The following is a 23911-nucleotide window of genomic DNA, read 5'->3' as shown; positions in this document are numbered from 1 at the left end:
AGTAGCCAAGTATTTGGAGCTCTCTGTCCCATGGTACTTTTTATACATACTGCAAGTACAAGATATTTTGAGCCAGGTCAGAAGATATTTGACTCTTGCACCCCCCCCGAGATTTACGGCAGTGCAAATTTATTGCACCCAGGAAATTTTTCAGATTGGAAGAAGAGTAGGCTCTCTTTAACAAGTTCTGATTTTGGTTAATGCTTTCCAAGTTGCTGATTCAGAAAAACTACTTTTATTATACCAATGTGATCGGCTGGCATCGAGGTCACCTGGAGCTCTTATTTCAAAAGAGGATTTTTTTTTTTTAATTTCTGGCCATTGGTGAAACTACTTTTGAAATTATGGTTCTAGGCTGGGGGGGGGTTTCCCCCACTTTCTAAAAAAAATATTCTGTTTTGCTTTGAAATCTATACATGGCACTTTTCTGGGCTTTGTAGTCCAATGTATTTATCAGAGGAAATAGTTAGAGTATATATTCTTCTGGAAAAGATTTAAGATATAAACCAAATTAGACAAAAGGGGCCTCAATGAACTAAGTGACATCATGTATTCCACCTTATTTACTGTCGCTGGCAAAGTTGTGAATGTGTAGTCCACAGATGACTCACCAGCATACTATCTTATGTTCCTTTTCGGAAGTATATATGAAAATCCTATCTCTTTCCTTGAAAGTAAATCATTATTTGGAATAGGCGCGTGCTTGGTCAGCATGCACAATCTGAGCACCTCAGCCTACCTATTAGACATTGTTCAATACTGTTCGCTTAAGCCAAGCTAGTTCCAGATCTTTTATGCCTCCTGACAGCTGATTGGGGGAAAGGCCTCGTAACGTCTGCGAAGCATTTGGCTCGAAGCTGGAGGCTCCACGCTGAAAACGTTAGACATAAATTCATGTATAGAGTGGTTTCCTTTGCAGTCCTGCCGGCTCTCTCGCATTAAAAAGCCCAGGACATCCGTGGTCAGTGTGAAGGTGAAGTTGTCTTCTGTTTGCTAGGCCTGAGTCTCCAAGTGCTTGTGAAGACATAACAGGAAGCAACAACCTGTGAACTTTATCCTTTTAGCCAGTATTGGTTCCTGAAGGGCTCGAGCCATGTGACCAGTTGTCATAGGGCAACCAATGGCTTCGTTTGTACAAGAAACTTTCTCTTTCAGTTTCCGTCTGGTCTTTCTCTACATCAAGGAGTCAAGGATTCCCATCCAGTAGCAGGTGTTCTGCACTAGCTTAGATGTGATCTTCACATTCTGCTCCCTAAGAGATCCTGAAAGAGAAATACTATTTGCTGGTTGCTTTCTAATTGGCAGCATTTAACCGTGAAACAAATTATAAGGAAACATGAAAATTTTTTTTTTTTTTTTGCCTGCTAAAATCTGCAAATGGTTCATTTCCATTGCTGTTGATGCAAATCTATATTTGTCATCTAACAGAGCTTGTGGATTGAGTCTGTTGTCCTACAGGAGCTGCACAGAGCTTGTCTAGAGTAAATGTGGTCATGGAGAAAAGTTCTGAATCTTCCTAAACACTTTCAATATCCTAAATTAAGATGGTACCTCTGAAATTAACTAGATGTGAAAAAGAAATTCGCAGCGGGCCGGATTTTAAAAGGGATATGCGCGCCGGGCCTATTTTAAAAAGGCCCGGAAACACGTGTAAAGCCCCGGGACACGTGTAAGTCCCGGGGCTTTACAAAAGGGGCGATCCGGGGGGGCGGAGCGGGGGTGGGGCCAGAGGTCTCTAACATTGCAGCCATTACCGCTGTGTTGGAGGATCTTGTGCCGGCAGGCGCAAAAGGTAAGACAAGAGTCAGGGTGGGGGTTAGAGTAGGGCTAGGGGGGGAAAGGTTAGGGGAAGGGGGGGAAGGTTAAGTTAGGGGGAAGGGAACGGAGGAAGGCAGCGCGGCTCGGCATGCAAGGTGCAAAATTGTGCGCCCCCTTGCCCGCGCCGACCCCGGATTTTCTAACATGCGCGCGCATGTTATAACATTGGGCGCACATGTGCGTGCGCCGGGTAGCGTGCGCACATGTAGGCCACACCCGCTTCTTTTAAAATCTATCCCAGTGGGTATGACTTGCTCTTTGACTGCATGATTTGAAAGCTTGGGGGTTTTTTTCTCATCCTGTATATCCATGCATATTCAGTGATTATATTTTTTTTCCTTGACAGTTCCTTCCAGCTCAGACAGAGCTATGAGCCTTCATTCACAACTACCCAGGCAATTATTCACCCACTCGTCCTAATTTGGTCATTGCAGCAAGGGTCCTGAGGCCAGGAGCCGTGTTCCAGGGGCTCCTTCCAGAACCCCCGAATCGTGGCCTCTGAATCCAGCCGCAGCATCCCCAGCAGGTCCGACGCAGAGATCCAGCTGAGGACCTGCCGCATGGTGATGTGCAGCAGTGCCACCGAGGCGTCAGGCTGGTGGCCCTTTATTGAATTTATTTATTTATCTATTTTTAAAGGAAGCTGTTTGGTTTCTCTTTTTTTTCGGATGGGAAATTCTTAATCACCCTATCAGATGGGAAGCATTTTTTAAGGGTTATGACAACCTTGGGCCTGTTTAGATTAATTCTCGATCCTGCTGCATTGCTCACAGCTTTTGCAGACTTGAAATCACATAGGAGCGAGAGTGGCATGAGGCTGCATATGTCCTGCAAAGCGTTGTTATTGTGATGCTGGATGATTATTTCCTTATGTGAATGGAATATTTGGATCTAAAGTGCCATACAGCAGGGCAGAAGGAGAATGGCAGACAACATTCCATGGATTGTGGGGTCAGTACTATTGGGGGAAAATGGTTGATATTTAAAGATGAGTTTTATAATTCTACTTTTTGTAGTCTTATAATTAGCAACTGTTTATTTAACTTAGCAACTTATATTTATGTTTATTTAACTTAGCAACTTATAATTAGCAACTGTTTATTTAACTTAGGCCTCCCCTTATAATTAGCAACTGCTTATTTAACCTATATTAGGCACTGTATCTTTTACTTATACCTATATTAGGCAATGTATCTTTACTGGTTAACCCCATATTTACTTATCCAAGTTATATCGACCTGTTCTTTGTAAGACATTTACTTGTCAATGTTATTGTTCTGTTAAAATGTAAACCGAATTGATCAGTAATTCTGTTATTGGAAAGTCGGTATATAAAAATGCTAAATAAATAAATAAATAAATGTTTAATAAAAGTCTATTTAATTCCCATGATTTTGATGTTTCCTTCTATTATTGCCCACATTTTCATACAAACCACATACACACACTCCTCTCTCTATTTCTCTACATATCTAATGGGATAGATATACATATAGATATATAATATGTAACATATTTATTTCTAAGGCAGGGATAGGCAGCTCCAGTCCTGGACTGCCACATCCAGGTCTGGTTTCAGGACATCCTCAATGAGATAGATTTGCATACAATGGAGGCAGTGCATGCAAAAATACCTCATGCATGTTTTTTCTGGATATTCTGAAATCCAGAGCTTGTGGTGGCCCTCCAGGACTGACATTGCAATGCCTACCTCTGTTCTGTGGTATGCAATCACTGCCATAAATTTTGTAATAATCTGCTCTGGCACCATCATACAAAGTAGAATTTCAGAATTTGTGTGGTCATAGCATAATGTTTCAATGATTCTTTCTTTTCCTTTTTTAATGAGTTTGAGAAGGGAGGAAACAGTTTCCTTCTAATCCTTTTGGCTCATTCAGAACAGGGGCTGGAATCTGACAGCCATGAGTCTTCATTCGCAATCACCTGAATATTTTTTTCCCCGAATTTTATATCCACTGCCAAATTACATTAGTTCAGTCATTGCAACGACAGTGCTCAGCCACAGGCCATGCGCCAAGACTCCTTCCAGAATCCTGTAATCACAGGCACTACATCTGGACACTAGAAGTCGCCATTGCACAATGACTATGGCATCGTCCCTCCAGGGGCTATGAACACTGCCTCCGTGACATCCCCAGACAACCACACAGGCCGATTCAGAAAACCCCGCGGGAGAGCCGGTGAGCGCCCGCTCTCCCAGGCCACTCTCCTGGGCACGCAATTCAGAAAAAATATATATTCAAATGAGGGCCCATGGTAAAAGGAGGCTCTAGGATTACTAGCGCGTCCCTAGCACTTCCTTTTTAACAGAAGCAGCGGCTGTCATCGGGTTTGACAGCCGACGATCAATTTTACCAGCGTCAGTTCTCGAACCCGCTGACAGCCACGGGTTCGGAAAACGGACGCCGGCAAAATTGAGCTTCCGTCTTCCAACCTGCGGGCAGATTTTAATTTTTTTTTTACTTTTGGGGCCTTTGACTTAATATCGCTATGATATTAAGTCGGAGGGTGTACAGAAAAGCAGTTTTTTTTGCTTTTCTGTACACTTTCCCGGTGCCGGCTGAAATTAACGCCTGCCTTTGGCAGGCGTTAATTCTGAAAGTAAAATGTGCGGCTTGGCTGCACATTTTACTTTCTGTATCTTGCGGGAATAACTAATAGGCCCATCAACATGCATTTGCATGTTGTGGGCGCTGTTAGTTTCGGGGGGGAGGGGGGTTGGACACGCGTTTTCCACGCGCTATTACCCCTTACTGTATAAGGGGTAAAAATAGCGCATCGAAAACACGCGTCCAAGCGGGGGCTAACAGTGTGCTCTGCTGGAGCGCACTTTACTGTATGGGCCTGATAGAGAGTTAATAAAGACTAGACTTAGGAACTGAATGGAGGGCCTCCTCACTGATCCATTAGGCCAACCCATTGTTTGCATATCTAGTTTACAATAGAAATATCCTTCTTACTTCTGGCATCAAGTCAGGTAATGTAATCTCCCATGAGGATATGAGGCTTCCACGTTGCGTCTTTAGTCTGGACGTACTCTACAATACAAAATCAAGTTTAACACTCTGTAGGACACCTAAAATGGAGAAACAAGTACAAACAAACCATGCTTTATGGCATGTCATACAACCACGCTGATTTAATGAGGAGAGCAGAGAAGATAATAATGACCATTAGTAGTGATGTTACAAACATCTTGCAATAAAGATAAAGCCATGTGTTCTCAGTTTGGCTAAAGTAGTTGTTGTGATCATACAATTCTTAATTTTAGTTTTCAGGTTCCACCTGTTTTGTCTTGGGAAAGAAAACAATAATGACAAAATCGGTTTCCTCTGGTGCAAATTAAAGTGAATTTAGTTCAACCTAGACTTAAAGGTAGCATTGCTCAGGATGCTAGAAACCTCTTACACCATCCAGTTTTGTATAATCTGCATGCATCTCTCACCTCCAGATGGAAGAAAGTTGATAAACCATAAAGTTTGCTTTAGACAATTTGACGTCTCTCTAAATTTTTTATTTGAAACTTTCAAAAGTTAGTATTTGAGGAGAAACCATGAGTTTGCTTATTGCAAGGCTCTGGTGACACTTTGCGCCTGCAGGAGTTAAACAAGAGTTTGGACAACATTGGAAACCACATTTCGTCTTAGCATGCAATCCATGGATTAGATACTACAGTCCCACAAACCACATCACCAACCATCATCCCGGAAACCACTGCCTCCTAAGCATTATTAAAGGTGTAATTTAAAGCAATCTGAATTAGAAATGTCTTAGTAGCAGTTTATCGTTGGCATAAGCGGGGGGGGGGGGGGGAGGAAAAAGTAAAAATTTCGAGTTGCAGCAGGCTGCAGAGAATTTCTCAATTAGCCTCCCCTCCGTCCTCTCTTCCCATCCCCCTCTTTGTTTTATTTACGAATTATGTTGCCAGAATTCAAATGAGTTATCTATTCTCTGCCCGCTTCAATTTCCCACAGAGGGCTTGTCGCTGGCTGACGCGGGGTCCAGCCGAAAGGCGGAGAAGAAAAGGGGGCGAGCGAAAGAATTCTTTTCAACTGATTTTTTTTTTTTTTTTTTTTATGTTTCGCTCATTTCTTAACCCCCACCCCAGCATCCTTTCGCTCTCTCCACACACACACACACACCCCTCCTCCTCCTCTCCAGGCTCCATGGTCCCACTTTAGACTCCTTTATGTTACAGGATCGCTCAAATCGAAGCTCAGGAGGGTCCAATAGGGAACTCATAGGATCCCTGGGAGAGAAAAAAAAAAAAAGGCCCCAACAAGTTATACACCAGATGTATAATGTTATATGGTCAAATTGGCAAGCACAAAAGCTGAAAAACAAAAGGCGTGAATTAGAGAAAAGCATTCAAAGGCATGTTTTCAAAACAGGCCGGCCAAGAGCCTGGATAACCCTCCTGAGAGTAAAAAGCTTCGGGGGGGGGGGGGGGGAGGAGGGAAAGTTGCTAAAGAAAGAGAGGAAAAAAAGGAGGAAAAGAAAAGCCCATTTTTTCTAATTAGCCGAGGCCTAACGGGCACTGGGTTTCCTTAACTCGTTTTCATCAAGGGGGACCGTGGCAGGGTCTGGCAGCTGAATCCAGAATTACTCCTTGGGCCCGACGGCGCGCCCACCGCCTCCTGCCGTCCTTTCTCGGCAAAACACCCGCACGAAAGGCTCGTTTTAAAAGAACAGAGCAAACTTCCAATGTTCCTAAAGGTGGGGGCTTCCCCCCCCCCCTCCCCCTAGCAATCCTGGCAAAGCGATTTCAGTCGCCGTGAGGTGCAGCGGGGAATACCACCGGGCACCGTGACGGCTCCATCGGGACCTTTTGTTTTCCCGAAACTCCGGGGTGGTTTTGGAGCGAGACCCAGAAGTGCTTGCGGCCCTTGGCTTTGTTGCTTTTTTTTTTTTTTTTTTTTTACAGACGCTTCCCTATGGGGGAATGGATTCTTTTGGCTCGGGTGGATGCTGTGGGGAAGGGGGAATGAGGAGTCTTTCATGGATAACCAGGGCCCTTTCCTCTCATCTGGCAAAGAAAGAGAAAATTCCAGCGAGTCTGTTGACCGTCCAAAACCGTTGGAAGTCGTAAAACGTCCCTTTCTTATATATACACGCATGCACATTTTACACAGCGTTTCAGGGAACAATGCCGCAGTCTGAAAAGCTGATGGTAAACACCTTCCAGTCAGTTTTAGCAAAGTGGTTTATTGTGAAAGTAGGGACGACCTATTGGTTAGGGTTAGAAACTGGGCTGCAGAAAAGCAGTGCTTAGATCTGGCTTCTCCTGCAGACTTTTCTTCGGGTAAGTCAGGTTGTCACGGGTATACACGCTAGCTGGTAAGCTCTTTAAGGTAGGGACTTGCAATACTACTTAGCAGCTTAGCAAAAGGCAGACTTTCCAACATTTATAAATAAGTAGCAGGCTTGTTGTACAGCAGCCTGGTTACAGGATTCCAGGCAGCTGGCAGAATAAGTTAGCCTTTGGATATCTTGTATGCCGCGGTAATGACCTACAGTTCTAACCAACAGAAAAAGAAAAGAAAAAAACATTGCAATCCCCCTGCACACAGCTAAGCTTTATAGAGTCAGTCTTACTGTAGTGCACGCAAATGTAGTGCTCTTTTAGTTTAAGAATGTGCTATATTGTTTAAAAAGGTGGGGAATGTCTATATAGGCCCAAATTTGAATTTCTCTATCGAGGTAACAGAGCTCTGCAGCAGAAGTCTAACCATCAAATTTGCTCCATGAGGCAGTGAATTGCTATGCAGGCCCTGAATATGCCAGTGGGGAAAGTAATTCAGCAATAGAGAAAGTGAGTCCTGATTTGGACAATGAGTCCACGTAGTATACAACTTTATTAAATCACGACACTGGCTCTCTTACAGTCTGCTCACCACCAGCCCATTTAGAGATGTACAACTGGTTTGCAGTTGGTTTTTTTTAAAGAGAGATGCCAGCTGAGGGAAAAATCTTCCACCGATCTATCCAGGAAAATATCTGCAGATGTCCAGATCTTGCTGAGATTTGTGGAGGGTGGGGGGAATAAAAACTGCAAACCAAGTTGAAATCCACCATGTTCGAGTTCGACTCGAGACCTAATATCTCACCGGTGCAGAACGAACATCTTGTAGCGCTGCATCGCAACAGGGTAATAAATAAGACCTGTAAAGTTCTTGTTCTCGTTTCTGCTTCATTCAGCGTTTATCTTATGTGTTCCTAATATTCCAGGCGCAGGAAAAAAAAAAATCCGTGTCAGTTTACAAGGTCCTGTATGTTGGAAAATTCAGGGCAGAGCGGGGGCCGAGGAAGTCTGCTTTAAGAGCATGAAGAAATGGGGCAAGCCGAATATCTCCTGAACGGGACCAAATATCTGGTTTTCCGTGTGAGAAAAAAGTGTGGCAGGCTGAATATCTCTGGAAAATGTGCCAGTCATCCGTGCAGCACAGGAGTTCCTGAGGCCATGGTCGGTTATCTGATGTATTCACATGCTGTTTATATTTTCATGTAAAACTTGAGAGGGTTATAAGAAAATTAGAGGTGAAATGGCAAGTTAAACTTTGTGGTTGGAAGGGAATTCTTCTTGTTTCATGGAGCAATTTATGCAAACATTTGCCTCAAACAAGAGATTCACTAGCTCAGCCTTACCTTTTGACTGTAAGTAGAATAAGCTCTTTATAGACAGCAGTGCAACCATGTTTTAGGGCTAATTACAGTGGAAATAAACCACTGTAGTAAACTGTGGTGCAGACACACGCGCACTTATATACACAAACGCGTACACACACACCCCCACACACACACACGCATCCATTCAATGTTTCCAGCACAGTCATTAATCTGTAACAGTTGTGTCACCGTTTAAGTAGTTTTATTGACAGCTGCAATTAATTCTCACAGTGAAAATAATGTAACTTGAAAGTGAGCGGAGTAACTTGTTCCTTGACCTTTTACAATTTTTGTATGCTTGTTTTTCGGCTTTCTGTACAGAGTCCCTGTCACAAAGTTCTCCGGCTACAGCAAAATGCTTCATTAAAAAAAACACAAAACACTATTTTTTAAATACAGACATTGCGAAGAGCCACCTTAGTACCAAGTTATAGGTCAAGCTATAGAACATCTCTGTTTCTGCCTTTGCAATTTCAGATTGCAAGGTCTTAAGGACCTTGTTGCCTTCTTGTATTTAAAGGAAGACACTTGCCTGGATGTGACACCATGCTTAGCTTGACAAAAAAGTGAGCCAGAATCAAAGCTTCTCTTTAAAGAATACAGACTGATGAATAAACGAAACATGCTCAGCGATTTGGCTTTCAGTACAAGGCTGGCACTGTGCTAGTAGTACTGGGACCTTTGAGTTGCCATTGCAGGGAGTAGAGAAGAGATGGTCCGGGAAGGCTGCAGGCTTCCAGTTCCAAATGAACAGCTTAATTTTGGGCAGAGTTTGAGATAGGAATAATGAACAGTGAGATACTGCAGCTTTCAGGCAAAACGGAGGAATAACAATTAAGAAAGAAAATTAAAAAAAAAAAAAAAAATCCCGACATAGAAAACAAGCCCTTCCGTCAGCTTTGACAGTGGGAGGTCTTGCTGCTCTCAGCCCAGGTAAGATAAGTCACCCGGGATCTGGCCTTCCTTCACAGATGACCTGCATGACCTATCTGTGCGACCCATGCCGGGTGATTTCTCATCATTTCTCTTTGGATCTATGGCTATTAAGAGACCTTTCTGGCCACAGCGCTACAGCCATTGCTTCAAACTCTCAAGGTCATGCACAAATGAAGAGTAAAAACTGAGCAATGTTAGAAAAGTAGCACCCATTCAGACAGCTTTGCGATGAATCAACCACGCTATCAAGTATGTTTTTGTCTTTGAGCACTACTTAGAGCAAACAAAACACAAAGGTTCTCCTACGTTACTTTACTCTTTATTTCTCTATAAAAGAAAATAAGCATTTGCATGTGGGGAAGGCCCTCTCTCTTTCATGACTGATCACGTTGTAGCAGAGTGTTGCTGTGCTGTTCACAATCACAGCTCTTATCTGGCACTTTCATGTAGACAAGACGACTGAAGAGTGGAAACAAGAAAGGGCTATTTTGTATATGAGGGAGGGGAGGAAAGGGAGTTCATAAACTGGGTAATATGTTTCAAATAAAAGACAAAAGAAAACAAAAAAAAGAAAATGCCCCCCCCCCCCCCCGAAAAAAAATAAACTAAATAACTAAATGCTCAACCAGATCAATTGATTAACACAATATTAAATTTTTACAGTTTTTGCAGTGAATGTTGCAACAATTAGTCCAACTGCAACTGTTGTTGCTTCCCATGTTAATATAATTATCAGCCTGCCACATGTGCAAAAGAACTTTTTTAAATAAATTCTTCTAAAATATGCAAATAAAAAAACTTATCTCAAGCACCCACTAGTTGAAAACCGCCAAACTGAAGAAACAAGCTATGTGAAAAACATCTTCAGCCAATCGTAGTGAAAATGTCCTGTCCCATAGAATCTCAAAGCAACCCATACTGCCACAGCCTTCCAACACGGAATTTGACATTTCCTGCTTCAAGTAAACTAACAAGCAATATTTCATGACTCTAAATTCCAGCTAGAGTAATGATACATAATTAATGTCAGCGTTTCAATGAGGCTCACGAGTGGCCGAGTACGGCTTGCTTCTTATACCTCATGCAGGGCGTACAGCTTCTCGCATCACTATTGTGTCAACCATCACAGATCCAGCGTGTTAAAAAAGACCTGCAATCAATCAAAAATACACACGTTATTGTCTAAAAGCAGCATCATTGAACTAACACCAATATATATGAAAAACATTGCAAATATATTGATTCAATAATAAAATCTAAAAAAAGAACATCTATAAAAAGAATCAGCAATATTATGAACAACATATACGAACAATCATTGATATGTATAGGCTCATAAATCTGCCACAATAGACCAAAGCATGCCAGTCTATTTCATGATTAAGACCACAAGAATGTACAGTCTTGAGGGTGAGTATCCAATGTTGTTTGCAAAGGTTCAGCAACATTTCTCTGTTCGCAAACTGAAGAGGATACCTAATCAATGATTAGCCAACGCAACTGTGTAAAATGATGGGCAGGCTGGACACAAAGCTGCACTTTGATTTTTCTGTGTCACTAAACAACCCCTTAGTTTGTTAAGTTGTAACTTCACTGGCCTCTTCGTGCATCCAATGTACATTAAGTCACATGTACATACTAAGGTATACACAATCCATTGTGATGAATGGTCGGTACGATGACGAAACTTGATGTTAAAATGTCTGTTCGGAGGTGTCCAATTGGTGCCTGTTACAGCCTGATTACAATGGAAACATTTTCTGCAACTGAGATGAACCAATTACTTCCTGCATAGACCTTGGAAATGCTCTACTAGGAGGCACAATTTACTCCTTAAATTGTTGTAGCTGAAAACAAGAAAGAAAGAAAGGAGATTCCTAGTAGCAGGCACACAAACAGAGGAATTTTCAAAGGAGTTGCGCGTGTACATGTAATTACTATTGTAGCAATTTTCAAAAGCCATTTATGCGCACAAAGGGGCGGATTTTAAAAGCCCTGCTCGCGTAAATCCGCCCGGATTTATGTGAGCAGGGCCTTGCGCGCCGGCGCGACTATTTTCCATAGGCCTGCCGGCGTGCGCAGAGCACCGGGACTCGCGTAAGTCCCGGGGTTTTTCGAGGGGGCGTGTCGGGGGCGGGGACGATCGGTGCGGCGTTTTGGGGGGGGCGCGGCATTTCGGGGGCGGGCCCGGGGGCGTGGCCGCGCCCTCCAGAACCGCCCCCGGGTTGCGTCTCGGCGCGCTAGCGGCCCGCTGGCGCGCGGGGATTTACTTCTCCCTCCGGGAGGCATAAATCCCCCGACAAAGGTAGGGGGGGTTTAGACAGGGCCGGGGGGGTGGGTTAGGTAGAGGAAGGGAGGGGAAGGTGAGGGGAGGGCGAAAGAGAATTCCCTCCGAGGCCGCTCCGATTTCGGAGCGGCCTCGGAGGGAACGGAGGTAGGCTGCGCGGCTCGGCGCGCGCCGGCTACACGAAATCGGCAGCCTTGCGCACGCCGATCCAGGATTTTAGCGGATACGCGCGGCTACTCGTGTATCTACTAAAATCCAGCGTACTTTTTTAAAATCTACCCCAAATTGCACTTACATGGGTAATACCTATGGACAATTGAATGGCTCATATTATAGCAATTTTCAAAAGTCCACTTATATGGGTAAAGTGCATTTACATGTGTAAAACCCAATTTTAAGCATGTAAATGCTTTTGAAAATCAAGTGCAAAAGTTCATGCGTGCAGCGTAGTGTACAAATTTGTACGCAGTGCGTTCTTTGAAGCACCATTCTACTTTTCTTTTCTCGAGCATGCCGTGTTTCTCTGTGTGCAGGCGCAGAAGCACACAGCTTGTAGGCAACCATTGGCAGCTATGTACCGGTGACCGCTTGATTCAGTTTTATAATTACTTTTTATCACCGAACGGAACATGTTTACATTCTCTTAAAGAAGAGCATTTCATTTCTATCCTGTAATTCTGCGCCCGATGAGGATAACCTCTGAAAGTACCCAAACCATGCGTTTTAAAGGTCCTGCGCCACCGACTGGGGTAATTGTACCCTGGCGAGTCATTATCCGGGGAAAATTTCGCCAGGAAGGAAAGGAGGTGTCCTGCGGGGGCAGGGCTTATCTAGAGCAGTGGAGAGCAGATATTGACTGCCACCCCAGCTAAGCTTGCACGGTTGAGTCTGGACAGAGAAAATACTGTCCCAAAGCTAACCAGGAACAGTTACCTTCAGCTGGGTGCATTCAGCAGCAGACTTACCTGGGTAGGTCCAACTGAATATCCCGGTTAAAGTTAACCGTGTAACTTTACTTGGCTAACTTTTCTCCTTCTGCATAATAGTTGAATACGGACCTCGCTGTGCCTCGCTTCGAGACGTGTATGTCTTATCCTGACCTGTTCTGTAGCTCCAGCTGCAGAGTTCAGGGCAGTGATCAGAGTATGCAGAGAACTGTAGAACCTGTGAACTGTGCCCACATACTAAAACCCTTTGCAATGCTTTTGTACATAGCTTCCTCTTCCTCTGGCACTGTTTGCAATGAATGTTCCCTTTCATAGACTTCTGGAGTTCTTGCATACCACATAAAAAGTCCTATTAATCCAATCTGTTTTTGTACTGCAGCGACAGAACTAACATAATAAACCGCTGAGGTTTTTATTTCTTTTTTCTCACTAAGGTTATTTTAAACTAGGAAAACACATCTATTTTAAAATTTGTTTAAAAATTCCCACTTCAGCAAGGGCTGTTGTAGGCCAAGTTTTGGTCTGCAGAGAATTTTGTGCGGCAGAGCTGTAAAACCCATATAAACTGGGGCTTATGGAAAGAGCGATGGAGCCTCGAGGATCACTGTGCCAGAACGCACTGCTATAATAACCATATATTTCCCCCTGCACAAGAAATACGTAGTGTGCCACAACGAGAAGGGGAAGCTCAAACACTATTGCACTTACTTTGCAGAGGACATAGGGGGCCAGTAACGTCCTCCTATTCCTTTGGGCTTTAAGGTCAGTCAGAATGTGCAGCTATCGGTGGGGGAGGGGAAGAGTTTTTTCTTCTCATTTTAAGCCTCTCTCTCTCTCCCCTTTCCGTCTAGTCCAGTCAGCACAATAACAATCCTCAGCCACAAAATACAGATCTCTCTAGAACCCGGTGGGCATGAATCTTGCACCTGGTTAGTATGAGACATAAAAATATCCCTGCTGGTCCAAGAAGTAGAAGTTTGCGACACTGCTACAAAATTATTGGACCAAGTCACCGAGGCACTTTCCAAGCAAGGCTAGTAAATCATTTTATATAGTTTTTGAAAATGGGCATAATCATTAGGGGCCGGATTTTAATACTTCTGCGCGGGCGAACATTTGTGCGCGCAACCCCACGCACAGAAATCTACATCCAATTTTATAACATGCGCCTGCAGCCGCGCGCATGTTATAAAATCCGGGGTCGGCGCGCACAAGGGGGTGCACACTTGTGCACCTTGCGCGCGCGGAGCCCCGATGGCTTTTCCTGTTTCCTTCCCCTCCCCTCCCTTACCTAACCCGCCCCCCAGCCCTACCTAAAACACCCTCTAACCTTTGTTCCATAAGTTGCGCCTGCCTCCGGGCAGGCATATGTTGAGCATGCCAGTCAAGTGCCAGTGTCAAGTGCCTCGGTCCCACCCCTGCCCCTTTCACAAAGCCCCGGGACATACGCGCATCCCGGGGCTTGTGCGTGTCGCCGGCCTATGCAAAATAGGCTTGGCGCGCGTAGGGCTTTTAAAATCTGCCCCTTGATGTATTTCTCATTTATATATAACCATAGTGGCTCATGATGCTATACAAGGTACAAGAGAAAAGAAGCACTGTATCTATGCACTCTTCATGTGATCATCCACAAGATTTCTTTTTTGCTTGATGGACATCACCTTTCATTGTATACTGTTCCCTTGGAGTTTTGCAGCCTAAATGCATGACTGCACATTTATGCACTGAATCTTAACTGCTAAGCAGTGAGTAACAGGAGATAGATCTGCTTTATGGAATCTGCTAGGTTTTTTTTTACTTGGATTGGCCACTGCTGGATACAGAATGTTGAGTATGATGGCCCTTGGTCTGACCTAGCATGTCACTTCTTATGTTCTTATGACCATTCCTTGAGCTTTTTTAGATTACTTCTTTTTTGACTACTTCCTCAGGGGTGTCCACTCTGTTGCAGATCTTATTATCTTGTGCAAAAAGGCAAAAGTTTTCTTCTCATTGGGACATGTTCAGATTCTTGATGCCATAAATGACTGCTTCATGGAGCAGCTGATCCTAGAACCGATAAGAGTGGCAGCTGCTTTAGATCTTGTCCTCAGTGTAACACACAACCTGGTAAGAGGAGTTGTTGCTATTGCTAAGCAATAGCAATTATAATGCTATCAAATTTGACAATCATTGGAGGGAAGACATTAAATAAGCACTTAACTTTAAAAAATGATGGAAATGAGGAAAATAGAAAAAAAACTAAAATGAGTGGTTGCAAGGGTTAAAAGTTGACAAGAGGCAAGGGCATTGTTTCAAAATACAATTTGGAAGCCCAGATAAAATGTCTTCCTTGTATTTAAAAAGGCCAAAGGAAGATCAAATGATTGCCAGCAAAGTTTAAAGGTGAGATAAAGGGGGTAGTTAAAACTAAAAGAGCATCATTTGAAAAATGGAAAGCAGATCCAAATGATGAAAATAGTAAGAGCATAAGCACTGGCACTTTAGATGTGAAACAGTAGTTAGACAGTCCAATAGAGACTTTGAGAAAAAGCTTTCCAGTTAGACAAAAACTAAAAATAAAAAGTTTTTCAAATACATTTGAATAAAAAAAGCCTATGAGAGAGCCAGTTGGGCCACTAAATAACTGAGGGGGGCTGGGGGAAGGGGTATTCATGGAGGACAAGGAAATAGCAGAAAAACTGAATGAATTATTTGCCTTACAGAGCAGGAATATACCCGCACCTGAAACATTCTTTAATGGTGGAGATTCCGGGCAACAAACAAATATTTGTGACAATAGAGGATGTAATAGATCAGATTAACAAACTAAAAGCCCGGGACCAGATGGTATCCAGAGATCTAAAAGATCTAAACCATGAAATTGCTAACCTGTTTCTAGTATTATGTAACCTTTCATTTAAAACAGCCATAATTCCTCAAGACTGGAAGGTGTCCAATGTTAATCCAATTTCTAAAAAGGACTCCAGGGGAAAATCTGGCATTGGTGCTGGGCAAAATGGTAGAAGTCATTCTTAAAAACAAAATCACTGGCCATATAGATAGACATAGATAGAGTTTTAGTAAGGGAAAATTTTGTCCTACCAATCTTTTAGAATGTTTTGAAGGTGCAAATAAACATATAGATAAAGGTGTATAAGTGCAGCATTTGACTTAATTGACCATGAATTAATGGCATATCAATTAGAAGAAAGGCATTTCAGGGATGGTTTTCAGTTGATTTCTCAAAAACAGATGTATTTTAAATTTAAATGGAATGAACAAGTGTCAGATTTAAAGAATATGACTTCTGGTCTTCCTCTTTCCATTATGATATTCAATTTATTTCTGGCCCCAATGGCTACGGTGATTCAGGAGTATGGTTATGCTAATGTCATCCAAGTCATCGCCTCATTCCTGAATCTAGAAAGTGAGCTCTGCTTGGATGGAAGAGCAAATTTCATTTCATTGTCATTTTATTCCATTTATGAATTGTTTTCCAGAGGAAATCGCCCAAAGCGATGTACAAATGGAACATATAAATAATAATATAAAAGAGAACACATATACAATAAAATACAGTAGTAAAATAAAAGTAAACAACAAAAACAATAATACTAAAGCATAAAAGAATTTATTAAAGACAGTCGAACAAGACAATCTACCCTACTGAAGACTAACTAGCTTGTACCCTGTTCCAACTCCATAAATAGGTTGAAGGTGAATCTGCAAAAATCAGAAGCCATTTGATTCACCAGGTCTTCTTTGGCTATGAAATTAGCACCAAAAATGAAAGACACAGCGATACAATTAGTAGGTGTTATTAAAGTAATAGGAGCATCTCTGGACAGTTCCACATCTAAGTCAAAACAGATTTCTAACCTCACCAAGTTAATTTTTAACGTTATTACATATGATTTGTAGATTGGAAATCTTTTCAAGGGAAGTCAAATCTTACCTCTATTTCTTCTGCCCTAGTTTTATCTTAGTTTGACCATATAATTCCATATATCTGTGAATAGCAGAAACTGCTTTGAGGAGATTGCAATTGTTACAAAACATAGCAGCTCGCATTATTTTTGAAGTGTCTATGTGTGCGCGTATTACTTCACTGCTCAAAGAACTCCACTGGCTTCCAGTCAGGCCAATGCAATATTGGTGTGAGTTAAACGTGCGCTCATGATTGAGCACCCGATCCCTTAATGCATGTCGATCTACCTCTCCCGGTAAAAAAGAGGCACAAGGGGAAATTGCGAGCCCCTAACACCTACTCGGCAGCAGGCACCCGGGAGAGGTGGCTGTCAGCCAGTTAGAAAAATGGACGCTTAATTTTAGAATGTTTCTTTACATGTGATGAGCACTATTACCTACACATGCGATTGGACATGCCAAATTGCGTGTCCAATCATGCATTGAGCTGTGCAGTGCAGCCAGCGCACAGTATTGCATCGGCCTGAGTGGGATTATTTTTAAACTCCTTTGCTTAACGTATGGGACTTTGAACAGAGGAGTTGCTTGCTCATGTGCTCCGGGATGGTGAACTGTTGACGAGTGAGCAATATGGTCGCATAATTGAGTGCCTGTCAATAACCATACTGCTGCATTCTGCACTACCTGTAAACAGCATAGGCTGGGGCACCAATATATAAGGCATTGTGATAGGCCAGTTTAGAAATGATTAATGACTGGAGAGAAATTCTCAAGTTATAGAATCGGTTGCCAGAGGATGTGATCAAGGCGACCAGCATAGCAGAGTTTAAAAGAGATTTGGACAAGTTCCTGGAGGAAAACTCCATAACACATTATTAGCCAAGTAGACTAAAGAAAGCTATTGCTATCCCTGGGAGTAACAGGTACTTGTGACTTGGACTAGCCACTGTTGGAAACAGGATGCTGAGCTTGATAGACCCTTGGGTCTGACCCAGTATGGCATCTTCTTATGTTCTTATGTTCAAAGTATTCTTCCTTTAATGAGCGAGCAAAACCTTTCATCTTTATTAATCCATTCAAAACTTTATAAAAGTCGAATTCTCTGCCACTAGACTGAGCCTCTTGGTTTTCAACCCAACCACACTATTTCATGCTAATGTACTTTTCGTGGCATGTCTCAGCTGACATTTAACCTCAAGATTGGAATACAGAGCGATTTTGTAACCATAGAAATAGAAATAGAAATAGAATAGAAGGAATACAGAGCGATAATGCCTGAAGACCTAGGTTCCACTTCCATTTTCACAGCACTCCCACTCGCTTTATGACCTTCAGGAATTTATTTAAAGCACAAGTACCTCATTTTCAAGAAAAAATCTAGCTGTTATGAATAGGAGGAAAGTTCAGGCTATAGTAAAGAACTGCCAGGCTGTTTCTTCTCTTACATGATTTTTTTTTTTAATATTGCCCTTATGAAAGTGTCTTGGAACAGAAACAAGAATCAGCGGGCCTGTGGTCTCCCCTCTTTCCCCTTCTTTTCTTTGCACTGTACCCTAGGCTACCAACCAAATGCCATTTTGAAAGCAGCTAGGGCATGATGAAAAGGAGATAACCCTGTTAAATACAGGGTCTATTTTATCCTACCAGAGAAAATGTAACCAAATCTTGAGTTTGTATTTTTAGGGCAGTGTGGCCAATGTGCTGCTGAATAACATTTTCATGAATTTCATTTGCTGGAGGAAGATAGTGTTGATTTATGTATTTGTTTGTTTGCAATTCATAATTCAAAACTCATGTTATCATCAAAGTGCGCAAGACTGGATACGGCATACAATACAATACTATACAATAAAATAGAAACATAGAAACGTTACAGAAGAAAAAGACCATATGTTCCATCCAGTCTGCCCATTTGTCCAATTAATCTAGCTTTATAATTCCCATCACTTACTTAGAGATCCTCTGTATTTATCCCATGCTTTCTTGAATTCAGATACTGGTTTTGTCTCCACCACTTCCACCGGGAGGCTGTTCCACACATCCACCACCCTCTCTGTAAATAAATATTTCCTTTAATCCTCATCCCATGACCCCTCGTTCTAGAGCCTCCTTTCCATTGAAAGAGGCTCACTCCTGTGCATAGGGACCTTTGAGATATTTAAGTGTCTCAATCATATCTCCCCGATCTTGTTTTTCCTCTAGGATGTACATATTTAGAGCTTTAAATCTGTTCCCATATGCTTTAGAACAAAGTCCACTGACCATTTTAATAGCCACTCTCTGGAACGACTCTATCCTTTTCATATCCTTTTGAAGGTGTGCTCTCCAGAATTGTATATAGACTTAAAGATCTAAACATGTACATCAGAATAAGTAAAAAAAAAAATTAAAAGCTTTGGGACGCAAACATATAACAAAAGTCAAAACAACTCTGCCAGCAATAAAAAAATAAAGAATTTGCAATAATAAAATATGAAGAAAAAAGGCATCTTAAAACGTAACAACAATGTTTTTACTAGGTGCTGAACAATCAGATAGTCCTTTGTAAGGTGGGCCTCCTGTGGAAGGGAATTCCACAGTGACAGAACAAAGCATGAGAAAGAATATCATGATTAATCTGGCTTCCTTGACAGAAGGAGTCATGAGAATAAACTCTTGTGCTGACCTTAATGGCCATGAAGATAAATATAGACATACGCGATCTCAGAAAAAAAAAAGAAGGTCCCTGGCCATTCAGCTCCTTAAAGGCCAAACTAAGGGGGTCATTTACTAAAGGTTTATGGAAAAATGCTTAGAAAATAGAGCCTTAAGTGCTTTAAAGTTAGCCTTAAAATAAATCAGCAACCAATGTAGATCCTTTAGCACAGATCTAATATTATTTCAATACCTACAAGCTACAAGTGCATGGATGGCAGCATTCTGGAGTAGTTGACGTTGCTGAACTACATTCAATGGAAAACCTTCAGTGCAATAGTCCAGCCAAGATGTAATCAAGATTTGAATCACAATGGCCAAATCTGGTCTACTGAGATACAATACACCTGCAGTTAGAAAGCTAGCTGGAATTTAGAGAAAGCACTGGCAAAATGCATGCATAGCCACCATGTTTAAGCTGGAATCCAATATAACACCAAAGTTAGGAGTCATATTTTTAAGGGAAGAGCTACTCCATCAATTGATTACTGGAGCTAGCAATAAACTGAGTTGCCATGCTGCAGAACTGGAGTGTGCCAGGATTTAGTTTCAGTTTACAGACATCCACTTGAATATTTTATCTAGATACTGATTCAATAACTTTACAGTGACATTCAGGGCTGAGCCTAGTGACTCACAAGCTGAATATGATCAACATAAAGGTGACGCTGGAAACCACATTTCCAAACCACATCACTAAAAGGTTTCCTATAAATGTTGAAAAGGAGAGAGGAGAGGATTGAGCCCTGTTGAACTCCCCTTACCAAAGGCCATGGAGATGAACAACCTGTTGGGTTCTTCCTTCTCTCCCCCCCCCCCCCCCCCCAAAAAAAAATAAAATAAAGTGAAACAAGTTAAAAGCCTACCCCTCCCGACCTATTCACCACAACAGGCGGTAACTCTATTACACTCCCAGGAACCCTACCAACGTCCTCCTGTCCTTCCCCTGCACGTTCCTCCTGGAGAGGTGGAAGACGGTGAATGGGGTGGGCCTCTGTGAGATGCACTCTCGCCAGGCCGGTGCAAGCGTATTGGGTGCCCTAGGCGAGTCTTACTGCCTTGCTCCCTCCCCACACACTATTAAAAATGATGCTTTTATACTAAAATTTAAGTTAGTTCAAAAAAAAGGAAACCACAAAATATGTTTAATCCTATTTTCTTGACTCCAATAAAAAATGAGTGGAAAAATGGGTGCACTCATACGTGAAGCAGTGACAGGCTCATAATGCAATCACATTTCACTAATGGTGCAATCATAACACACCCTTAAAATCGCTCATAAAAAGAAAACAGTTTTTAATAGAATTTCTTAGTAACATATAAACCCTCAAAACATAAATATATCAAAAAACAGCATTTCCACAAAAATAAATATAATTCAAGAGAACCCTAATATCCAAAACATTAAAAGCTCCCCATGGTCTTGAGAAAATCCTAGACTTCCAAACAGTTCAAAACTCCCCAACAAGGTTCTTTCCTTTCACCCACCATAGGCTTCTTCAGGGACATTGCATCATTTTAGCTCAATCCCAAGCTGGCTCCACTCATATAAAATCCAAATCCAAAAAAGTGGGACTATTTGTCTTTTCAATACCATCAGCCAAAAACCCAGCGTATCATTCCTCTCAAAACACCATCAGTGGTGCCTGCACAGGATCTCCATAAATACGCTTTGGGCCTAGAAAGACATCTCCTTTCGTCCTTTGTGGGAAGCTCTGGAGGTATGAGTGCGGCTTTAGCACGTGACCTCCTACGTGAGCCTCTGCAGGCCAGAAGAGGTTGGGGGCAGGGGCCGCATTACTGTTAGCAGAATTATTATAGCGAGATCTTAGAGCTAGTACTGCTGTTTATGTTAAGTTACCAGATGGACCTGGGTTGTTAGGAAGAGCATGAGCTTACTCTGTCCAGCTTTTCTCACAGAAATCTGGGACTTCTTTGGTCTCATCGGTGATGCTAGGTGAATGCTTGCATCAAACAACAAGTGTTGCCATTGGTGGATATATGTGCAAGATGAGTTTGAGTGAGAAAATGCTGGTGAATTTCTCTTATAGGAAGAGGGGATGATGGTCCATGAGCACAACCCCAATAGATGCAAGGCACATGAAGCAGAATATAGAAGTGGACATGGCGTCTCCATAGCACATGCTTCTAAACCCAGGATTTTAATCTTCCATTTTCAACTCAGCATTTTGTAGTACTAACAGGTATGGTTCATATTCCCCATATTGTTAATTTATTTTAATTAAACTGATTGCAATATAGATTTCACTTGGTCACTTCTTGATTCCTGTTTTATCTAACCATGGATGTCCCTTCATGGGTTTCTACTCCACATAAGAATTATATGCCAAGCTGCTCATCAGGAAAGTCAATCTGAATATAGACCCCCATGTGTAGGCAATATTCAGCTGTGTACATATCTGTATTACACACCAGATTTGCTTTTGGATAAGAGGGTAGAATGGTAGAACCAAAGACATGTAGTCTGTATTCTGGTAAGGCCATTATGGAGGCTTGCTCCCTCTTCCTCCCTCGCTCAGAATAATATTTTGCTCTCTGGTCTCTTCCTTAACATTATCAGTTTAATGGGAAAGAAATCCAGTAAGAGAAGAAGACACAGCCTGTTTCCATTAATTCACAGTTGTCACATACAAAATTATTTGTGTCTGGTGTGGTATCCTGTGTCACTAGGCTGATCAATACCTTTTATTGGACAGTCCTATAAGCAAGTAATGTTTCAGGTCTGGGAAGAGCGTGCCATGCAGCAGGGGGAGGGAATTCTGGTCCTTGAGTACCACAAGACAGTTGGGGTTTTCAGGATATCCACGCTGAATATTCATGGGATGCATTTGCATGTACTGACTCGATTGCATGCCAATGCATCTCGTCCATCTTCACTGTGAATATCCTAGAAATCCATCTGGCTTGCGGGCACTCAAGGATCAAAGTACCATGCGATACTTCTCTACTGACTGAGTCCCCTATGCAGCGGCATCACTAGATAATTTTGTGCGCACGGCACCTCCTCTGCCTCCATCTTCCTGGCTGACAATCCTGTACCCTGCCATGGATTATTGAGGTTCACGCAGGCGCTCTGCCTGCTTCGTATCAATAGCAGTCACTGAATACAAAACCTCCAACTAACCGTATACCACTGTCCACAGTGCTACCGCCTGTGAAAAATGCTCCGAAAGATAAACCGAACCAGTCGGATAAGTGAAGCTTTGGGTCCATTCCTGCATTCCCCCTTTCCTGGACTGAACCCCGGGGCGGTCGCGGCACTCATCCTGCCCCCAGCTGAGCGGGGATATCTGTGACTTTCAACAGTCATCATGCAGAAAAACTTATCTGTAACAGAGCCACGGCACTGAAGTCTACGGGAGTTAATGAAAAGGTTGGGAGGCCGGCCGCTTCATAAGAGGGTGTCACCTTTGAGATGAGGCATAACTGAGAATTACGACCAGATGCTTATCGTTTCCAGTGGTCGGAAAAGCTTACCTAACAAAATTGAATTTTGGTTCAACAGAAGGCCTCACAAAACCGACTGTCACTTTTATGTACCCATAATTTGTCTAAAGCTGCTCAGAAGATAAGGAGTATTACCTAGCAAAAACCAGGAGCGATGCGTGCACCCATATGGTCACTGATTCATGCTGTAGCTTGAGCGTCCTTGTAAACAGATACCGTAGTGAGATCTGCCTATCAGGCAGAATCGGTAATAGGAATATGATTCACGCGTCTTGCTGGCAGGAATGATAAAATCAGGCATGCCGGGTGTAAGCTACACAGTACAAACCGAGAGCCAGAATTCTGTCACTGAACCCAAGAGAAGAGTTTTCTGCTGGTGAGATGCTCCCCCTGGTGGTCTGTGGGGTTCCCTGTCTACTCCTTTTTTGTGTGTGTGTGTGTGTGTGTGTGTGTGTGTGTTAGGTGTAGGTGTTACAAGGCGATCAAATAACAATTTCATGCTTGTGAGGAGATTTTTCTCTGCTCTTGTTTCTGGATCTTCCAGCCCACACCATCCTGGGGAATGGGGTGCACTGCTGGCTCCCGAATTGGGAAACAAATACTACAAATCCCAGAATGCTTTGGGATAGTGGCTTAAATAATAGGTATGGAAAAAATAAAATGCAGCCACCCCAGCAGCATGCATTGCACATACATCCCTTGTCCCCGTCGGTACAGAATGTGCTTTGGCATTCTGATCCAAGGTTTGCTGAGAAATCGAGATTGCCTGCTCAGCCTGCCTTCCCAACGTTTTGCATTGGACGCTATTTGCTTTTCCAGTGATTGGAAACCTCTGGACCGGTCATGTGATGTTTTCAAAGCAGAAAGCTCATGCCTGTAAATCCCTGTAATTGTTGACTCACTTGTTTGGCCTTTGTCCACGCACTGGAGAAATTAATGTTACAAAATTCCTTCACCCCACCCGCGCCCCTGCTCTCTAATTTTAAAGATTCCTACACCGTGTGTGGGTAGTTTCAGATATCAGTCCCTGGCGCTATAAGGTGCAGTCAAGTAGTTCTAATTCCCAGGGGTGTGATAATTTTTTTTTTCCTGTGATAATTACACTCCCCGGAGCCATATTTCTCTCTCTCTCTCTTTTTCTTTTTTACTACTGTTATCAAAGGCT

At 42.6% G+C, this 23911-nt stretch overlaps 1 long non-coding RNA gene across 3 annotated transcripts in view; it reads right to left on the bottom strand.

The window, feature by feature from the left end:
* Positions 1 to 23911, bottom strand: part of LOC115075403 — a 563078-nt gene that overhangs the window by 346027 nt on the left and 193140 nt on the right. For all 3 annotated transcript variants that reach the window (XR_003852487.1, XR_003852486.1, XR_003852488.1), the window contains exons 2-3: positions 10520 to 10591; positions 4800 to 4877 (exon numbers count right to left, since the gene is read on the bottom strand). This is a non-coding gene — a long non-coding RNA (uncharacterized LOC115075403). The remainder of the gene's footprint in view (positions 1 to 4799; positions 4878 to 10519; positions 10592 to 23911) is intronic.

Source organism: Rhinatrema bivittatum, chromosome 13 (genome assembly GCF_901001135.1).
Source record: "Rhinatrema bivittatum chromosome 13, aRhiBiv1.1, whole genome shotgun sequence".
Taxonomy (NCBI): Eukaryota; Metazoa; Chordata; class Amphibia; order Gymnophiona; family Rhinatrematidae; genus Rhinatrema; species Rhinatrema bivittatum.
The sequence above is the reverse complement of the archived record's forward strand: the minus strand, read 5'-3'. Positions and strand labels throughout refer to the sequence as shown.